The following is a 16,522-nucleotide window of genomic DNA, read 5'->3' on the forward strand; positions in this document are numbered from 1 at the left end:
ATGCCTCAGCATGGAAATCCACACAGGTGTAGGTTCTGGGTGTGAGATGGTGGCTGCCCATGCCCTGTTCTCCACCCTCTGCACTGGCATCACCTTGCCATGTCTCTGATTTTACATTCACTACACAATATGTTGTAATTTTTCACACATCAGAGTCATGAAAGCAGTGCAAGGATAAGTGTTTAGAAGGATTTTAGAAGAATATGATAGTGGAGCTGAATCCTAAAGTTACCCCAAGATTAAAGAAAGCAAACGATTTTTTCATAGAGTCTATTTTTGTGATGGACTGGGATCTTGTGTATGCCACTGTCTTTCTCCTCTTCTCTAAGAATCATATGACTATTAATTCATAGCCTTCAGACAAAATTATCTATCTATCTATCTATCTATCTATCTATCTATCTATCTATCTATCTCTATCTCTCTCTCTCTATCTACCCATCTACCTATCTACCGGTATTTATATTTTCAAAATGTTTTGCTCTTGCTTTGAGCAGAGTTTTCTGTCTTGAACAGCTAGGATGGTTGCTTTTAGGTTTGGAAAAAAGTGTTTTGATTTCCAAGTATGTAGAAACTATGTTGGTGTTGCTCAGTTTAAGGAAGACCTGTAGTCTTGGACAGGAAAGTTCTGATGTTTCAAGTATACAGGCATTGATAAGAAAATACTGAAAAAACTTCATGCTATAAAAAAAAAATTCAGTTTCTGTGCCTTCTTTTTTCCCTTCTTTTTTATTTTTTTATGTCAGCAGTCTACAAACATTTATTTGGAGAAGTTTATTGGCTGTGCAGACGTTTGTACTGATATAACACAAGTGTCTCTTGTCTTGATATCTTGTGAGAAGTCAGTCATAAACTCCTGTCATGTCTATTTTCTTTGTCTCTTATTTCTTGGGTCCCAGTGTAATGTAGGGTAGACATCACTGACACACTCAAAGCATCAGTTTTCTGAAGCTGCTTATCCACCAAATTCTAAATATCAAAGCAACAGAACTTGAATTTCCTAAATTAAGCATCCAAATAATGAAGGAGGATGGAGATGGAGGTGGGGGGAAGAGGAAAAGAAAAAAAAAATCAACTCAATCTTTCCTAAAATTAATAAATTAAATTAAAAAGGAAACCAGTGCAAACTACTGGAAATATTTTACGAAGACTTTGCACATCTGAGGCCCAGTGTGCTGTGGGCAGTGCACCTAGAGCAGCTTTGTCCTGCATATTCTGCTTTTTGAATATCAGAACCCCCCCTTCACAGCAGGGAAAACTAGTGAACAGAAAAGCTAAATGCTAAATGTCCCACTGGAGGTTCTTGGCGAAACTAGGAGCAGCACTCAGAGATTCTGGCTCCTGTTTCAATATCTTAATTACATAATTAGCCTTGCTTAAATCAGGTCATGTGGCACTCAATCTGACTTCCTTTGCTGTCGTGCTATCTGTGCTATGTAATTCTCATGCCAAGATAGTGTGCAGAGCCTTAAATAATCCAAGATATTCTAGTAAGGCATGGTAAAAAGTTAATTTAAAAAAAAAATCACATAAACATATATATAAGGAAATTAACACTGTTAGAGATTAACATAATCAAACAAAATATGGTTCATTACAACTGTATATATTACCATGCATTTAAATGAATGCTGATTGAAGGGAAAATGTATTTTCTCTGCACTGAAATGAAACACAAGAGCAAAACAAGTGAGCCTCTTTTAAGAATCTGTAGCTAAGAAATTTATTTCATAGGTAACAAATGGTAAACGGACAGGAATAGTTATTTCTCTTAAAGGAATAAATCTGCTGAAATACTGTGAAACATTTTCTGTGCAGCAAGCCACAATATATACAATAATGCAGTAAAATCCTCCACCAAATATCTGTTAAAGGAATAAACCTGTCAAAAGAATTAATTTTCTGTGCAACAAGGTTATTCATTCAACAGGCTTCCACCATATGTAATTTATGAAGCAAATTATACTATTCCAAAAAGGAAAGGGAAACTCATACAATGCAGTTTAAACTACAGCAAGACTGGCTGGAAGAATGCAGCCTTAAAAGTCAGGAAATCTCCAAGCAGAGCCAACTGCCTGCACCGTCGGTGAGCAAGGAGCTCTCAGTGTGCACCAAATGCTTTACCATGACTGTGGGGACAAAAAAAGAACACCCTTCTCGCCATGTATGAAGCAAACCTGGCAATGTAACAGGCAGGGGAGCAGTTCACATTTCTGATTTCTATTCAAAAATCTACTTTCCTGGTGTATCCCACGTTTCTGGGTGAGTTGGAGATGCAGTCCAGTCCTAGCAGAATTACCTGTCCAGTGAATCAAAGGGTACTGAAAGTATTTCTGCTTGAATTTGGGGATCCTGTAGTATGTAATAATACCTGGTGGTGTTTTCTTTAGCATTAAGTAGCATTACTTTCAACCTCATGCTGTTTTTCACTTTCGTGCCATTGAGTTTGAATGTAGGAGGCAAAGGGATTCACCAGCGCTCAGAAAATGTAGTTATTCCTTTCCAGTAACTGCAATCTTTTTGTACCAAAAAGCATTGAAAAGTACTACATGAAGGTGTGGTCTCTTTTACCTGCAGCTACACCTTTACTGTCTGAGCCAAATTCATCAAAACAATCGAACTTTGCCCTGTGCCAGATCTATAATTTGAAAATCCCTTTGTAATTTTATTCCTTGGCTATCTGTCTGGGGGCCACTGTAACTTTTGGGTGAAGTCTTGTAATCCAGCCTGAAGTGTCATCCTCATTGTTAAGTTTAAAGCGTCTGAAATACTTTATTTACAAGTCTTTAATTTCATGAAAAAGTCTTCCAGTCCTGGGCAGATTAATTTTCACTGTTTCTCTGTTCAATCTTATTATTTTAATAATTTTTCACTACCCTCTAAGCAAGTAGAATGTTGATTCCTAGAATAATGATAAAGTTTCCTTAAAAAAAAAAACTAAAGCAGGGGAAAGTAGCTTTGTTTGAGCTTTTGTTACAAATCCAGAGACCAAGCCATGTTCAATGGGGTTCATGAAGCTTTTGGCAAATGTGGGCTAAGCATCACCATAGAATCACAGAATGGTTTGGTTGGAATTGATTTGAAACCCATCCACTTCCACCCCCTGTCAGGGAAGGGACACCTTCCACTATCCCAGGCTGCTCCAAGTCCCATCCAGCCTGGCCTTGGACTACTCCAGGATTGGAACAAGTGATGTCCCAAGCCAAGTATGAGCAAATATGGACTGATTTATAATTTTGGGTGGAAATCACGTGTGAGCAAGAGTAATGTGGCAGTGTAGCTAAGTCACCATTGCTTTTTCTTGGTATAGTTAACCCAGAGCTAACAGAAGAATTCAAGGTATTGGATTCTCATGGCATGGGTGATCCATTTCAAACATAATTCCACAGATAAGGAGTGAGAAAAATGCAGAAATCATAGCAGATAATTGACAAAGTTTCAAAAAATGCCACAGCCACCATTGCATTTTGAGGTAGACAAAACCTGGTGCTTTCTTTAAACAGCAGCTGTAGTCACCTGGAAAACTGCTCAGGAGGGAAACAAGCATGAGCAATAATTCACAGCCAGTTTACAGATAGCCTCCAGTGGGGAAGCTCAGGCAAAGATTACATAAAAGAGATTAAGACTTCCAGGGATTGTCCGTTCCAGGTCTATTTATTTACATAAATTTGTCAAAGCAGAATTAAAAGCTGCAGTTAAGATCCAGAAATCTATATTTGTGATTGAGCTAGGTGTAATATTCAAAAGTATGTACTTATCAAATTGCAATATCACTTTGTTTTCTTCCTGCAGGCAAACGAAAGAATAAATTGCCTCCCATGCAAATCCGCTCACCTGCTTTTGGTTAGGTTTTTTCATTTTTTTCCCCCCCTGTTTTGTTTCATTTTGCTTTATCATTCAGTCACTGAAATCTGATCTCAAAAAAATGTAGGCAGATGTACAGAAGACTTATTTTTCCCTTGGCACACTGTTTAAAAACTTATAAATTAACTCCCACTCTTTTAAATCATTCTTCTTGAGGTGTTCCAGCCAAGCATCTTCGCTGGCTGCCACATCCTAAATTCTTTGGGATTTGCTGTTGGCCTGAAATTATTGTGCTATGTGAGCTCATCATCTGGGATATTAAAAATATCCGTTACTTCGAATGTGATTCGTATACCCAGTGGCATTTGAGTAAACAGCAACATCACTGACTCAGGGATCCAGCTTGGCTCTGTGACATCTACCAAGTGCAAAAGCAACACCATTTTAGGGAAGAACAGAACTCAAAGATTGTTTTGTTTATATATTATTGACTGGAAGGGAGATCTGGCCTCCTAAGCAAGTGCATAAAAAAAAAGATCTAGGAAACAGAGGCCAGAAAAATAAATCATCGTTGAAATAAAATTTTAAGTTTTCTGCTTCTGACCTCCTCAAGAAAGGTCTCATTTTTCCTTTCTCTCATATTTTGAGTGTTGCAGAGAACTGTAAACCACAAAATGCTTTCCTCAGTGATGGATTTTACTCCTATCTAGGCCAAATTCTGCTGCTGAAGAGATTTTGTTTATTGGGTGTGCTCACCATTTGACTTGTGGTTGTTGTTTAAATAATTGTTTAAATTGCTGATAAAGATTATTCAAGTTGGAGAACCTCCTCAGTGGTCTAAAATATTGAAAAGCGAGCCATTAGTTGAGATTGACAATAAAGTCTGATTAATAGTTTGATTTTTAAAACAATTACAAAAAAATATTGTTTGAAATCACTCATTTTAAACAGCTGACATTTTAATGCATAAATATAATTACAGATTCCTTAAGAAGAACCTAATTTTGGCCTTGATATATATGCTGGCAATTGTGTATTTGAAATAGAATCATAAAATGTAAAAATTTTATATTTAATCACTAGTGTCAAAAATTATTAGGTAATAAGCACAGCAGGAGAGAATGTGATAAAAGATACAAAGGCCCATATTTAAAACATAATTTTTCTAATACTGGCTATGATTTTAAGATGTCATGTCGTCATATGAGGGTGAGCAGGTCAGACGCAAAATTGGCTTTTTCTTTCTTTTAATGTGAATTCTCACTCGTGGAGGGGTTAAGCTTACTGGAAGCCCAAGTCCTCTTTGTCCACCCTCCAGGTGTGTCCCAGGGACATCAGCCCTGTACCTCTCTGCTCCCCGTGGGTTAAGTTAAACCATCCTCCCACCCAAACCCAGCGTGGCACAGCGCAGACACAGAGCAGGAGCTGGAGGAACTTCTGAAGAGGAATCAGTCATCTCACAAAATGCTGTTTAATTATCTCACACCTGGTGGTTTTCCACAAGGAACGGGGGTTTTCCTTTCAGATGGTTAAAGTCTTTCTGCAGCACCCACCTGAGTGCTTCCATGGCAGAGAGAAAAGGGCTCTCACAGCTCTATTGGAGGCTGTAATAGTGCACAAAGCAGGAGAATCTCATCCAGTGTGTGCTCTCACTGCGTTTAAGGCCCTTTTCAGCCAGCAGAGATGACTCTGATCCTTGTAGTTTGCTGTTTGTCTCAGCAATCTTTTTTCCAGACGTGCAATAACTACTATGAAAAATGCATCTGCTATTTCCAGTCCATTTGTGACCATCAAAAGATCTGAGGTTTTTAAGTCACAGCCCAACACAAATGATACCTTAGAACTTGCAGAGCAGAAGGCTGATGTATGAGCATTATTCCTTACTGCAGTAACTTATTTACCTCTGGGACAGAGCTCAAGAATTTATAAGCCTTGCAGAAAGGAGTCCCTGCCCTGGCCACCTCACAAAAGTGCTCTGCAATCACATCTCTGCTTTCCTAAAGGAACTAATAGGATCAGTCCCAACAGAGACAGAACAGGAAAGAGCTGCAGTGTGGCAGGATAATGGCCAGGCATTTTCGCTATTACCCCTGTAGTGCCTTTGAGTGACCACTTTTAAGTGGAGAATTGGGGTTTGTGGAGTACTTTAGTGTCATTTTTACTCTCCAGTTTTGTTTTTTTTTTTTTACTCTGGCTTTGCTTAAATGAAAACTGCATTTGAACTGCTCTCCACTGTGGCTGCCTGCACTAGAGGGAGAAATGGGACAGGCATAGAAGGAGTCCTGCATTCCAAAACTGCTGGAGCCATCCAGGGGACCATCTGTCCATGGGTAATCGGTCCTCTGTGGCAAGAAAAAGGGATAGGGACAAGGTGTGGAGGAGGAAATCCTTTTCCAGGTACACCTGGACTACTGCCAGACTGGAAATAAGATTTTTGCTACATGTAATAAGGGCAATCTAGAAGTGCTGAGGAAATTAAAATAAATTCGGAGACAAAATTAAATTTTAGATTGAAACACCAAGGATTATTGGTTTTTATCTAGAAGGCAGATGATGGTATTTAGCAAACCAGGTGATTTTTAAATTGTAAGTGTAATCATTTAATAAAAGTTACTGAGAGTAATTTGAAAAGGAAGTAGACAAAGTGAAAAAGGTGGTTCAAGACAGTGCTCAGTTCAGTCAGGAGGTCAAACATGAAGATGCCTGAATGAATGAAAAATATTTATTTCTTAGTCCCAAAATCATAGAAACAGAATGGCCTGGGTGAGAAGGGACCTTTAAAGCTCATTCCATTCCAGCCCTTGCCACAGGCAGGGACAACTTCCACTCTCCCAGGTGGTCCAAGCCCCATCCAGCCCAACCTTGGACACTTGGACACTTCCAGGGATGGGGCAGCCACAGCTTCTCCTGGCAACCTGTGCCAGGGCCTCACCACCCTCACAGAGAAGAATTTCTTCCTAATATCAAATTTAAATGTTGTGCCACAGAAAATCCATTCCTGATAACACTGCTACAATTTGCTACCTCAAGAGTTCACCTCAGAAGCATCCCTAGAAGGCACCATGGGGTTGTCCTCTTCAGGCACACTTCCCCACAGCTTCTCTTCTCAGCCCTGGCAATGAATTACCAGGCTAGAAAGATCTTTTCTACCACTTTTCATGGCTTTTCTTACGTTCTTACTCAAGAAGTGCCTGGCTTTGCCAGTTTTAAATTCTTTAACTTAAATTAAAATTAAATTTTCATGTTATTATTAAATTATTTTATTGAAATTATTTCATTATTAAATTTTTAAATTATTAAATTTAATTTAAAATTTAATAGCATTCTGTATGCCCTTTAATGTCAGCTGATAAAATGTCACTCACCAGGAGCCATGGATAGAAGCAATCACCAAAATTTTGGTCATGAGATAATAGACATAGATCAGGAGTGTTTTGACCAGGAGTGTTTTGTTTCTCCAAACCAGCTGAGAATCACTGGAGCTTTGTAGAAGCCAAACTACAAACCCATGGATTTGCATTATTTCCTGTCAAGCAATACATGAGCACACTCCGGCTCTGTCATATAGGGGCAATAATTCCAAATTAGGAACCCTCTGCTGTCAGTGTTTACTGATGGTTTAGCGGATGTGTAGTAAGTAGATGCACTGCTGGCAGAAACTTTGCAGTCCTCAAAGGACACAGCTCTGCTTCCAACCAAACTGTCTCTCAGCCAAAGGGGAAAAGCATCTCCACCCTCACCTTGGTAATCCTGGTGAGTCAGCTGAATTCAGTTGAACTGATCTACTCAAAATCGAAGAGAACATGTTAGTACTCCTCTTTTTCATCACCAGACTTATCTTCTCCACTGAAGAGTAGGTTAATAGTTCAGGAAGATCTGTGCAGCTTGGGAAGTAGCCAAGATAGTGCCACTTCTAAATGCAGCACCTAGGAACAGCAGGAAAATCAGTTTGTGTCCAGTGTCTGATCTGCACTGACCATCTGAAAATAATTATATGCAAGCATATGTAAAATATATACATATATATATGGAAAACAGCTCTGGTAATCAGTTTAAATATATCCAGTCTAAACTCCTCACTCATTCACACATCCTCATGAGCCAGGGGTTGCTTGTTTATTTGGGGTTTGCCTTGTTTTTCCTTGTGCATTGTTTCTGGAGCAGATGGGCTTATCTCTGCAGAAGAGCTCTCAGCAAAGCACTTTATCAGATCACTCTCCTGACTGCAGCACAAAAGCAGCCTTTCTGTCTTCCTAGCAGGGATGTATGGGAAAACCTCTCTCCCAGTTTCACATGCATCCTTGCTGCATTTTTGTTTGATGCTGTTGGCTTCATTGGGGTTGGTGTGACAAGAGTTTACAGCAGAGAGGAGCCACCAAAGGACTCTGATGATGAAATCTTCCTGTTTGTTGATGGCCAGTTCTTTGTAATTCATGAGTTTGTTCACAGTGGGTGATTTTAGCCTGTGTATTGACAGGAATTTTTAATCTCTGTAGTATCTCTGGGATGATGCAAGCAGGAGAAGGCTGTTTGTGTCTTTCACAAGCATCCTTCACCCCTACCGTGTTGGCTTTAGATGTGTGTTTAATATAGGAATGGTTATCTCTTGCTGATCTCTGCTTGGCAATGGCCACTGAAAATAAATCTATGTTGATTTTATTAGATCTGTCAACAGTCCTTGATGTTATTGACAATGAGGTTTTGTTGACTTGTGGAAATGGAAGGAAACCTTCCTCAAGTTTGACATTTTCTTAGCATCCCATGAAGTGTGTCCAAACGAATATTCTCAGCAACAGTTTGGTTTATTGCGAAGTGTCCAGACCTGATTATTTGAGGAAAAATAATAGTTTGATGGGTCATGATATGGCAGAATTAAAACAGAGAGGAGGGATACAAAGAAAGAAGGAGGAGAGTTCTTTAGCATGACTGAAAACACCCAATTTCATGGTATTCTCTGAGCTATTATTGCAAATACTGCACAGAATCTTGATGTAGAGAGTTCTGTGAACCTCTTGGTTGTTCTACAGGAGCCTTGTGCCAGATAAAGAGGAAACAGCTCTATGCTTTGACAATAATCTTTGCTAATACATTTTCCAATGGGGGGAAATTAATCCTAATTAAGAAGTTAGTTTATGCCTTACAAAATGGAAGGGCAAAAGGTTACTTGTTCCAGGGGAGGAACAGGAGAGTAGATCTGAGAGCTGACAGTGGGATTGGCTTGGATCCACTTCTCTTTAAGCTTAGTTTTTGCAAGCTCTCTGCCAGCTTGGAGCACGATGGACCTCTTTCCGTACCTAATGGCATGCTGGATGTCAGCCCTGGCCTCAAGAAAGCTCAACTGCAAAAGCAAAATTAGGTGTGTTTCTGTGCAACAAAAACAACACCTTTCCCAACAGCAACAATTTTTGTGCTGTTCTGAGGGCAGCTGATTTGTAATCCATTCAAGTCCATATGTGAAACACTTGCACTGAAAGCACAAAGATAAAGCAAGCTGTAACACCATACAAACACGTGCAATAGCGGTGGATTTCAGAGTTATAGCTGTATTTATGCCTGGAATATTCACGCCTTGATCTAATCCTCCTTTTCTTAAAGGGGAATTTTTCAAAAGTTCTTAAGGACCCATCGTTGGAGCTACATCTTGAAAAGGGCACGTCTTTCTCTCGCACACCTCAAACAAGGTGGCCTGATGTTTCAAAAGCTGCTCAGAATTCAAACGCTTCCTTCGGGTGCCTAAGTGGAAGAGCATCTCTTTTGAAACTTTGGCCACTTGTGGAGGTGTTTCAATGGGAAGTCTTGGTGCTAAGTAGGGCATGTAAAAAGTTTTCCCTTGAAATATTTCCTTAGGGAAAATTGGGGTTTTGACTACTGAAATGTTATTTCACAAAGAGCAATGCTTTCTGTGATAATAACAGGTTTTAATAAAAAGAAAAATGACCACTTGAAGAACAAAGAAGATTCCTGTTATAAACTAAAATTTAAAGCATTTTCAATTTAAAAGTTAGCATTTGCCCTTTGGAAGCTTCACTGATTTTTTGTTTTTTAACAGCATTTTCCTCAAAGAGGAGGCTGGGCAAGAACAATTCTTTCCAGATCTAACATAAAATTTTAAGGTGAAACAAGTGGCAAGATTCAAACAAACAGAAGAAAAATGAACCCATCTTTAAAAACATCCCTGAGAACAGCTGAAGATCCACATTCATTCCATTCTGCCACTAAAAACTAGAAAGTTTTCAGACAGCTATCAGGAAGCAATGGGGTACGTGTGCAGAAGTCTGTAACTGAAGGTAGATTAAGAATTGGAGCATAAACTTCACTTACCTCTCGAGTAGACTTTGAGCTCCAAGGCCCTTAAAGGTTAACAATAAAATCTCAAATTGAATCCTCATTTTCAATATGAGACAATTTAAGTTATAAAACAATGAAGTGACATGAGCCTAGCGAGGCCAACGAGGACACTTAAACCAGGGTTGTCAGAATGCCCAGGTTTTATCACCCATGAAGGGATGTAACTCTCCATGACATTAAGGATGCAGGGTTTGATGGAGTGTCACAGTTAGTTGACACCAGAATCATCCAAAATCGTAGACTCCCTGTCACATCCTGCCACTGCAGAATAGAAACTAATGACTGTGCTACTACACCATCACAGGCATGCTGGGGTGCTGGTAGCTGGTAAATTATCACACAGCAGTAAGGGCTGCCAACAGGAGTAGACTTCCAGGCTAAGAAAGAGCTAGGAAAAAAAAAGAGAAACTATAAATGTGGGCTGTTTTACTTCAACAGATTTGGCTGCTGCTCTGAGTCTGATGGGACAAATGGTTTGGGGACAATACCAACTCATGCTGGGCCACCTGCATGAGTTGGAAATCTATACTTTCCTGTAGTGTTTTGTGAAAGGGACATTTAGATAAGAAAACATGAATATGCACTTTTGGCAATGGAAAATATTTTTTGCAGAGACTGATAGAATCAAAACACCAAGGCTCATATTTTTAAACAAATATAAGCATATAAAATAGAGAAGTGTCTTATTTCCAGAAATAAATTTGCAGGAAAAAAATGGGAAATATTATTTACAGAATGTCATTCTGTAATGTCTGTAATGTCATATTTAAGAGACTCCAGAAGTCTGTAAATAACAGAAATTTAAAACATCTTTTGGGCCCAGATGCAATAGGCATTAAAGTCTGATGGAAAAATAATTTGATTCTAGATTGATAGCTTTTTATCATTTTCTGCAAAGGAACAATATCAAAAATCAATGTGTAGGAAATACAGAGGACAGATGCACTCTATCCTCAGCTAAATGATCTTTCTGAACAGACTCCTGCCCAGGCTGCAGTTGAGCACAGAAATACAAGCCTTATGGATGCAAATCAATGGTATCGAAGAATAACAAGCTGCCCAATTACATGCAGAAAGAAACTGGCTGATTTGGTACTGCAGATCACAGCCTGGCTGAGGGTCCAGGTGACATCCTGCTGTGTTATGCAGTGTTCAAACAGACCCATCACTGGGAGGGCTGGGAAGTTATCCCTTCTCTGTACTGAAGAAGGGATAACTCTCTGCCCTTTTTCCTGGGTTGTGTTCCCTATTTCAAGAAAAGTTGTCGTTTGTTTGGAGAGGATCTGAACACAACATCTCAAAACCCGGAGCTAGCAGGACAGATTGGCTGGACGAGGTTGTTTTAGCTTAAATAATAAGCACTTGAGAGGGGACATGTAAGTAATTACAGAAGAAACAGCGGCAGGGAAGACAGAAACAATCTGTGCATAATGGAAAGGACATGACATAATGGGCTTAAATTACAGCGAGGGATTCCGGTTAGACATCAGGAAACTTTCATAACAATCAGGATAATAAAGCACTAAGGTAGACTGCCTGCAGAGGCTGTGGGATCTCCGCTGTTGGAGGCCATCCAGAGCAGGGCAGACAGACTTCTGAAAGGAACGACAGGAGGATAATTGATCTTGCTGTAGGGCAGAGGGGTGCACCAGGAATAACCTTCCTAGAACCTGTGACTACCTTGAACTGTTGATATCCTCCATCCCCACCCTTCTTAAAACTTGTTTCTTAGTCTTACGTCTCGATTTTCTTTGGGTTCTCCTTTCTGATTTTATTTTAGAGGCTTGGCCTTATCCATCATCATCTTAAAACATGAATTAAACTACTACCTCTCTTCTGATGATTCACAGGTCTGTGCATCTTCCTACCTCAGACCCAGCTAATACTTTTCAAAATAAAAGCTCAGACTGTTTTCCTGACATATCATTGCAGATGTTTTGCTCACCACTAATCTCTGCACGGCTAAAAAAAATTTTATTGTAATCAATTCCCTCTGCTCCCTGGTTTTCCTTTGATCACGTTGAGTAACACTGTCAGCCTGCTGGTAACTCAGGTCTAGAACCTGGAAATCATTTTACCTAAGACCTCACCTGGCTCTCTATTTTGGACTATATATGTATTTTATGGAGGAGAGGTAATATTTGCCCTGCAGAAGGACACAAAAAGAGGGACTCTCATCATCTCATTTCTTGAGAAATGCAGCACTTTCTCATCCCGCTGTTCTCAACACCACCAGAAGCTTCATTGCTGTCTTGGCTGCTGCTTTGACCCTGTCAGAGCAGGGAACTGCAGCTCAACAGAGCAAGTGCCAGGCTTTGCAGGTAGCACACCGTACCCAAACACGTGTTCATGTCTTGTTATACCACTAACAATTTGTTGTTCAGTGTTGAAAACATGCTGAATAATGAAAGATGCCTGGAGAAAGGAACACGGCGCGTCCGTGTACCTGCGGCGCGTTGTTTCTGTTTGTGTCTCAGCCCTGAGCAGAGATGAGGGAGTGTCGGCCTTGCCTGGTGGATAAGCACCCGATTCTCTGCCAAATGAAACTCTGTGGCTGCAGAAACAGTGTCTGCATTTGCTTTCCAGCAGGTAAATACACCCACTGAATTCCTGCCATGCAGCCCCACAGTGTGGCAAACAACTCTGGGAAGAGCCCATTGAAAGGGAGGGGACAGGACCTCGAGCCTCAGGATCCATCTCTCTGCTAAATCAAACTGACCTTGATTTGAAATCAAAGGGGTGCTAAGGGAGTGTCCAGGCACATCCACGTAGCAGAGATACACTTTGACTACAGGGTTTTAGGATGAAGATTGGGTTTGCTCTGTGTTTGTGCAGGTGCCCAGTGCAGCTCCATGACTAAGCTCCCTGGCAATCCCACAGTAAAATAAGTAAAAGATGCTTTTCAGTGGAAAATAAACAGACAAAACTTTCCTACCTTCCTCCTGGAAATGTGCTGTGGTGTGGGGAGATGCTGTTGTTCCTTCGGGCTTAGCTGTGACTGTGAGCTTTGGTCACACTCTGGGAAGAGCTGGACTTAATGAAGAACCTTGTGAACATTGTGTTTGAGCCATGGATTGCTCCATTGAGCTGGTGGAGTGACTGTGAGCTAGAGGAGATGAAACCCCCACATAATCAAATCAGGGGAGTAATGAGGTTTGGGACTGGAAAACCAAGAGGGACAACAGGCAAACAAAGTGGGGCTGTGCCACAAGCCTCTGAAGTCTGTAAGTAACTTCGTTATGTCAGCAGCAAACGAGGGAATAGCTTTGCAAAAATTCAGATCCCAAATACCATTGTAATTAGCATTATTTCAAGATTAAAGAAACCACCACTTCCGTGTAACAAATTATCTCCAATTTAAAAGCAAAAATAATGTATTTTTTGTTCATAAAAAATGCTCAAGCGGAAGCATTCTCACATTAATTATTTCAGTCTATTCGGAAAGCATATCCCTGCTTGCTTTTTATTATGCCTTCCAGCTCCTTCTTTGAAAAATATGTTAAGAAGCTGCAAGCTATTTTCCAAAAAAATGAAAAATAAATAATCTTTGAAGCAATTAGAGCTGAACGACAGAATGTATAAATATTTTTTTTACTTATTCTCCCCCTAGATTCGAGTCCTCCATTTTCTGCCACCTCCCATCTTGGCAGCTGCAATTTAAGCATCTTTGCTTGAACTTTGAAGGCAGGCAAGTGTTTCTCTTTCTTCCCCCAGATTTGAATCAAATCGTATTCTGTAGATTTGACTGGCAAGAGCTTTTATAAGTGAGCTGAGGGCTACTCCTGGAGGCTAAATGCATTATTTCTATAATGCATTTGTCTTCACTCTCCTAGGAGCCTAAATACTTCTGAACCTTTCCCTACAAAAGTAATAATTAGCGAACATGTTACAAAAAAACTTTGCTTACACGGGGAAAAAAACGCAAAATTGAATAATGGGAACTATGGTTGGTAGTGTGGAATTATCTGGAATGTATTTTATGGTAAGAACAAAGAGCACTTTGAATGTCATGTAAATATCATTAGAGAGCAGCTTTTTATTTTAATGAAGGCTTTGCCGCGGTTCAGCGTTGGGCACAGCCGCTCAGCGTTAGCGCAACTCGAAGTCAGCCTGTGCTGCGCCGAGGCTGCAGCTTCGTGCCTCCCTCAAAAGCACCTTCAGCCCCAGAAAGCTGAATTTAAAATGTAATTAAGGAACATTTGTCTAGTTGCATTGCCACAATTGAATCAATATGTAGCCCAATTAAACAAGAACAGTGAACTGTACAGCACTATCAGCTACATTAATAAAAGGTACCTGTTTTCAATTCTCTGTAATATACTTTTGCCTTTCCTTCCTTTGATTTTTGCCATAGGAACAGGAGAATGCATCTAAACAGTTTCCTATTTCTCTGGCACTAGCTGGAAGTAGTCACGAGTTGCAGGGAGATAATATATTAATATGAAACTAGCCAGGAGATAAAAAGAGCTTACACGGCACTTTTCATAGGTAAGATGATTAAAAGTGTTATATATGATAGCAGGGCGTGGGGCCACATCCTCATTTGTTTGCTTTCCCAAGAGGTGGATGGGAGGGTGTGCTCCAGGGATCCTTCCTGGAGATGGCATGGAGAATATTCTCTGTGGGGCAGGAGAGCTTGGAATCAGTGGAGGATTGTTCTTATCTAGGAAAAATTTGAGCTCTTTCTTAGTGCAAAGACGGGCTGGGCACTGAAAGCAGCCCCTGCCCACAGCCAGTGGAGCAGAATAGGGTGATCGTGTGCAGAAGGGTAAGACTGATCCTAGTATAACCCTACTGTGCTGGGAGCAGTTGCCCACAGTGGGTGACAGGTGTGAGTTGGTGCTGTGGCACACAGTCTTTTAATGGGCTTCTTGCGAATCAAAAATGGTCAGGATCATCAGTGAGAACGGGAAATGCCGGGCAGTAAAACACAGGTGAGGACAGAAGGGAGCACATATGCAGCCACTGAGATTTCCTGTGTAACCCAGGCCTGAAAATGTCAGAAACAGACAAAATTTTTAGGTTAGTTTGGGTTTTAAAATCACAGTTTAAAAACTTCCAGTAACCGAGGCTCCGCTGCAAGCTGAGATGAGGCTGGTGAGTGGTCAGGGAACTTTCTTTAAATGCATTATCCAGTTTCTACAGACTGTGATAAAGTTGCTCCGTGATCCTGTCAGAGTTAGGCTAAATGAGCTTTTCCATGAGACAGCATCTTTTTCAATTTCTTTAATGTTTCCTATGACTTTCTACAATAATTGCCTAATTTTTCAATGTACTTTTCAAAGTGAGGATCCAGAACTCCACAATATTCTTACAGAGGCAACAGCAGGCTGAAATTAAAAAGTGCACCTGCTGAATATACTCCTGTCTGAGCATCTTGGAATGTATTTGTTCTTTAGTGCACAGCTTAATACTTGAACATAACGTTGAAGGGATCATACCCCTGTCTTCTGTAGAACTAGCGTTCCCCATTTAGAGTCTGTAGCCTTCACATTTTATTAACTAGATGTGTAAATTCACACAAAGTCACACCTCTAACTCATAGCTTTGCCTTCAGATGTTTTATGGTCAGTCTTGTCCATATTCAGTAGCTCCTTTCTCAAGTTTGTTTACCACCCTTCCAAACATTGTTTTGCTCCTGAGCTTTGCAGAAACAATTGGTTTCCTCCCAGTGTGTGCTAATGACACATGGTACAAGGCCAAGAACTATTCCCTAAAAGATTGCACAAAGTGTTGCCATGTTTCCCTTGGTTTAATAATTAAAATGTCTTGGAGTAATAAAAGGAAAGCTAATGACATTAAAAGCCTACTGCAATGTCCCATTTGTGCCGCAGCATGAAGAGTAGTCTGAAAGCTGCTAGATAAGGTGCCATGTGCTCCAGGATGAACTTAGGACAGCTCATTCTGTTTGTTTTCTTAAGTTTGTTTGTATCCTGTGATTCTGTATCTAGCCCCAGGGCTTTCATGCTGTACCTTTGACTAGTGTTTACTTGACTGAGAGCTGAATGTCCTCCCTTTCCTCTCTGGTGTCTTTCTTAATAATGCATTACGGTTGCTAAATTTTTTCCTGACCTTATCCAAGGCCAGTTGGCATTGTGTCTCCTTACTGCCAAGAGGAAATTTTTCTGTTTGTTTGTTTATTTTTTTAAAATCTTTTGTGTCTAAGAAATATCAGCTGTGTACTTTTCTTGGCCTTTTTTTTGACAGATCTTTGGAAATCATAACTGCTGAGAGCATTTCTTACTTGACAGGGAGAGGTGGCATCAAGATTGCTATCTGCAAGCACTCTGTTATGTCTTGAAATGTAAAGAAACCTGCTCAAGCATGGTCTGTGACAAGCAGGGAGGGACAAGGAATCTTAAAATCAACT

This window comes from Fringilla coelebs (assembly GCF_963513975.1).
Source record: "Fringilla coelebs genome assembly, chromosome: 13".
Lineage (NCBI taxonomy): Eukaryota > Metazoa > Chordata > Aves > Passeriformes > Fringillidae > Fringilla > Fringilla coelebs.